The sequence below is a fragment of the Ascidiella aspersa genome, chromosome 7, assembly GCF_963924565.1.
Source record: "Ascidiella aspersa chromosome 7, kaAscAspe10.2, whole genome shotgun sequence".
Classification (NCBI taxonomy): domain Eukaryota; kingdom Metazoa; phylum Chordata; class Ascidiacea; order Phlebobranchia; family Ascidiidae; genus Ascidiella; species Ascidiella aspersa.
In genome coordinates, this window is record NC_139453.1 from 1,368,769 (window position 1) to 1,374,768 (window position 6,000).

The window sequence follows — 6,000 nt, forward strand, 5'->3', positions numbered from 1 at the left end:
GCAGCGAAGCTAAAAATATATAAAATTCAGGTAACACGGCTGTATTTTGTAGGCTTAACAACATTTCAGCAGTTCCAATTAGACAACGGTTACCAACAAAAAAGATAAAAAAACATTGCAAAAATAAGTTAAACAGTCGATATACGCAGCAAAATTCAAGTAGTACGGGAAAAATGACAGGGCAAGTACAAGGCAGTTGAAGAGCGTTCAGCAGCGTTTTGTGTGTACATTCGGAGCGGTCGATTTACAGGGCCGGTTCACCTGCTGTATTTATCCCTCTTGTTAAGGGGGCACTTCTCCTTCCGCGGCCTCCTAACTTCACAACGACAGGCGACCGGCACCTCAATCAGTGTGCGCGTAGTGACGTCATCGTTTCGCTCGGTTGCCATGACACCGAAAGGGACGGGACGATTGACGTATCTGCGCATGCGCTTGCAATTGAACGGGTTTATGCAATGGCGGTCGCAGATCACGGTGGGGATCAATTCCTCGTCAAGGTTCCGGCACCGGAACGCGGCCCTGGTCCACCGGGACGGCCCCACATCTTCACGGTCCATTGGGCCCGTTACCTGGCAACCGTGGTCGCACAGAAACCTGAAAAAAACGCGGGCGTTTTGCGTCGAATTTCTGATTTAGCTTGTTTTTTAGTTCAGTGTTTCTCTTTTTTGAGGGCAAACTAAATACCAAGAGCAAAGGTAGACTAGGTAGTTAATAATAAAGTTTTAACTTTCCAGAAAACTTTCAGTAGTCTACATGTCAATTAGCCATTTTAAGTAATAACTTTTGCTATCGGATCGTATCGGCAGTAATTTTTACTCTAAATATCGCGATATGGTATCGGACATTTCTAAGTACCTGACGTCGACCGGGTGCATCCCCTGTGTTGCTCTTCTGAACAACCTTTCTTGCGTTTTGTTTCCAGCAAAAACTGGGCAGCTCAACATCACTGTGGTCATTGCAAGTGCCTGAACGAAAATATCGATTTAAACCAATGTACGATAATATCAGGGCGGGTTGATACCAAGTGGTGGTATCGGGACTTGGCCGATAATAAGAGGGTATCGGAGCAAATTCGATACTAAAGTAATTTGTGCATAGTTTTTTATGTAGTTTGGGCCCAAATATCGCATATTGGTATCGCAATTAATTAAGTATCATTTCTCTCTAATTTCAACGTTTAATTTTAAAGCAAGGTCAAATTCATTTTAAAATGGTTGAAATATTTACGTAGATTGATTTTAAAAGCAACTATTTTTGACCGAGTTAACATATTATGTTTTTCCAAGCCTAACGTATCAACACCACCTTGAGTTGATTTAATCAAATTTAAACTTTAAAGTTTCAGGAGAAGGGTTTAAGAACAACTTAAATCTATCTAAAAAATCTAATAAAAGTCAAAAAAAAGAAATGACAAAAACGGTTTTAGGTTACTTGTGTGGTGCGATTTTGGAGATCGTTATCGCAAACTGACTCTAAGGTACTTACCAACAAATTCATTGTTCGATTTCTTTCGATTCTTTGTCGTTCTTGTTACAATTGTTCAATTCTTGTTGAAGTTTTTACTTCTTATTATCTGATTGGCTTCGAAAAGGTCTTTCAACAGTTTTTGCAAGTCGGCAATATAATATCTTTCCGTGTAAACTGATCACTTTAACCAGGCGTTTCTCGATTTCCAAACTTTTCACTCGTTTCTCGGGTTGCAAAGCAGCATTGTGACCTAACAGGTGATATGCGGCTCTATTTAAGCGCAACATCGCGCGCCGCTTTTCGGTTTCGGAAATCCCGACAAACAGGAACTGCTTTCCGAGCTACACAAGAGCCTCAGTAGTTCGACTGACAACTCACTCTTGCTTCGTTTCCCTAGCTCGCCACTCGCGGGGATTCCCCTTGAAGGACAGCCCCAAAATCGATCGCGTGGGCGTTGAAGCGTGACGTTAAGCTTAAAGCCTCGTTATTTCGGGAGTTTTAAGCGAAGTTTAGAAGCGTTTTTGCAGCAGAACTTCACTGGTTTAGGTGTTTCCCCTTCACCCACACCTTGATAGCGAGTTTAACTCTGGTCGTAGAAATAACACGGGTTTTATCGCTAAAAAGCGAACGAACTAGCGCAGTGGTTCTTAACCTGTTTGTACCCGTGTCCCCTTATTAATGCCATCAAATAGTCGCGGACCCGTTACATTTTCTGGTAGAATATGTGCGTTTAGTTCTTTTTAGTAATTCAATATCTGCGTAGTAAACCTTATGTTGAGTAAAGTAACAGACAACACCAAATTACTTTATGATCATATCTCCGAAGCAAGTCTTGAAATGCGTGGTTGTGTTTTTGACAATGCTAGACACATGTCATCTTTCCGAACGATAGCATAAACCAAAATCCAGTACATGTGAACTGTTCTAATGTTGTTTTCCATTTATAATCTATTACGTGTTATATCACAATTAAAGTGTTACGTCACACTTATGTACAAAGTGATTTCTCAGTTCTCACCAAGAATGTGATTAAGCATGTTTCCCAGCGTTAATTATTTTACTAAAGGTATATTTAAAAGTTTTTGCGGACCCCCTGAAAACGTTTTGCGAACCCCCGGTTGAGAACCACTGACCAAGCGCATACCTGCAATAACTCTAAATTTGTTAAATTCCTTTTATGCAATATGCAATCAAGAAGCATTTTACGGAATTACGTTTGAACACAAAATGTATGTACATTACAGTTATTATTGTAAAACGGCTGTTAATCAACATTTAAAGGTAACTTTAAAAAGGTAGCAAGCTTACCGGTTAAAATTCTTTTCAATTTGTTTTTATGTTGTTTAATTTCAGCAGTTTTGTTTAAAACTTGCATTTTAACGATAAAAGCACATTTTTCCAAAATACTTCAAGTGATATTTATTTGCTGAACAAGCTACACTAAACAGCATGCTTTGTTGTACAATAAACGGCACAGAAATGCATTTATATACTTTGTTGCATAATAAACCTTACACTTACAGCCTTGTTAAAAGATGAATGACATACAATTGTTTGCAAGCAGGGCTATCTTTGCACAAACTAACAAGTGACTGATATCAGTTTAAGTGTACATGTAAAATGTTCGTTTTAAAAAGTCCTTATAAAATAATGCGCATTTCGATAAATTACCGACCATTTATTTCGTCATTTGTGGCGACTCTTTCAGTGTCATAGCGATAAAACTTTAATCATTAAATCAAATCATAAAAAGAATATCACCGCATGAATATGCAGAGCTCTGCGTAAGGAAACAGATAGTAAAATTTGCATTTAAGCAATTGGTCGGATTTGGCGAGTAAGGAATATACAGTTTATTGACGGCATTTGCATGTGGTTAACTTGGGCTTACGTATTACAATGAAAACTATAACGGACGAAAGTAATTGATACAGTTGTAATAACGAAACAGAATCCAGTAAGAGGATTTATTGTGCGATGGTGGCTGCTCAGAAAAGTCGAAACCACATTTTTTTTTGCGCGTGGTGTAACAAGAGTATGACGTAAGATTTTTGTCGGTTATAGCGTCATTTTAGTGGTGTCTCTAATCCAGGTTGACAATCCCGAACTTGCAGTGCTTCAACTTTGTGGCGTATTCACGATTTTGTTAAAGGTTTCCAGATTTTTTTGTCTGAAGTGTTTAGCCACGTTTTTAGGTAATTTCTCAGAAACACAAAAGTGAGCGTGACAAAATGCTATTTAAAGCCAAATATTTTGTAACTGTTATATTTTGGTTAAGTTTCACTTAGTTGGCACTAAGACTTTCATTGAAAACGATTTTCCATACCCTTTCCAATTTTTCATAATTACAAGGTTTTAGAGCAATTAATAAACGAAATTTAATGTTTGTTAGTGCAGAGTTGAAACCAGGGGGGTACCATGCCATGCCCCCTCAAAAAGACTTTTTCCCTATTTTTAAACTATGTAAATGCAAAAAAACTGTCAAGCTTAACGAAAAAAAAAATTGTCAAGTCTTATTTAACTTTTGCACATTTGCGCACGAATTCGACCAAGGGCATCAAATTTTTAAGGGTTACAATTTTATGACGTCACGTTATGACGTAATTTTGTGACGCCTAATCTGGAAATTCTCATGCCCCCATAAACGAAAATTCTGGATCTGTCCCTTTTAAAGTGTGTAATTATCAAATTAAACGAAATTCACACAATACAGATTAGTTTAACAATCTTTTAACTTGTAATGTAAACCCTTCATTACTAAAGTTCCCTCTAAAACTTTTACAGATTACACGGTGGTAGGGTTAAGTTCTAGTTCCGCTTTTTCACCGCTTACCAATCTGTTTGACCATATTTGGGCAAATTTGCAAGTGGGGATTATCGTTTTGTGCCAAACCTTTTTGAGAAAAGCTAACACGTTAAACCCCCTAACAGATACGACATCTTATCACGCATATGTAACACTTGTAACTTTAGTTCACTGGAAAAGTACCGCTGGAAAGCTAGTTATGAAGTGCGCCTTTTTATTTCCTATTTTTTTTTTGAGAAAAAACATACGGAAATTATTTTATAAAGATAGTAAAATTGGTAAGCTTCTAATTATATTATCCACATAGATATTGAAAAAACGGTAAAAATCGACCAAAATTTGGCAAAACAGCCGCTAAAAAAACAAAATGGGTTCAGAGAGAAGATTGTTATATATTATGCACTGATCTAACAAATTTGTGATAAAAGGTATAAAAAGACCAAAAAAATGTCTATCTACTTGGGTATTTGCATTGCCATCAACATAAATTGGAAATCACCTGTTGGCTAACAATAGCTCTGTTCCGTCACAAGGTTGGATGACGTGTCTAGGTGGAGCAAGTGCTGCAATGGACTTGCTGAATTGAGTTGGTTGCCTTAACATTTAAAACCGGAACCTGAGTTTTGCTTTCGCTTCGAGATGTGCAAAGCGAGGTTGTTTGAATGAAGGGTGATTAACTCACAGCAGCCGCTCAACGTACTTTGGACTGTGTTTAAATGTCAGCGGCGAAACAGCTGGTCATTACAATGGAGTGTCTCCTGATTAAAATGCGTAGAAGTCAATAAAAAGCACAATAATTTCCCCGGTGGTGGAGAAACCGCCATAACTGGATTCGTATCCTCTTTCACCGGAAAGTTACGACTTATTTGCCAACTATTAGTTGATTTAAGCGTTCTTAAGTTGACGTTTAGTTGCCAGTTGTGATTAGGTAACAATTGGTTTCTGCTGATATTTCAAATTCATTGCTGAATTTCTAAATATTGACGGAGGTTATATCTGTAATGGTGATGTCAATAAATTTGTGGCGCTTACTTTAAAATTAGATAAAATTAAAACAAAACCAACATAATAGGTACACTGCGAATTTTTTAAATATAAACATTTAAAAGGAATTGCAGATGAAATACTAAACTTCAATCGTTTTTTTATTTGTTTTGCTTAATTAGCAGCCACCAAATTGCGGCCACAGGTTTAATTATTTCGACTCTCGGCATATTGCCCTCATCAAGTTAAAATACGTGTAGTGGCTGTTTATTAACGGCAATGTTTGTCTGATGCAAATATAAAATAAATTTCGATAGAAGGTTGTTCAATTTAATCGAACTCCATATATAGTTGGTTAAATATTTTATGACGGTCATTTCGTTTATCGTAGTCAGCCGAGTCAATAAAATTCGACAAAAATTCTCTGGCCCGCAATTTTCAGTCTATACAATGTTCCCGTCTTTAATGAAAACAGTTTGGTGACTTTTACCTTAAATTATGACTTTTAATCGGTATGCGATAATTTTTTATTTGATTTTGATTTTGCTTTGTTCATCTGCTAAATTATGATATTTGGTGGCAACAATTTTTAATTTTTTTGGCGACGATTTAAACATATGAGTTTGTATAGTGAGACCGAAAATAAGATTTCAGTGGCTGCGGTTTATTTTATGTTTTCCGACTTAAAACACGCGGCGCAAATCTCTCAATAGCGCCCACGCCTACACACACTTGCGCTAAAC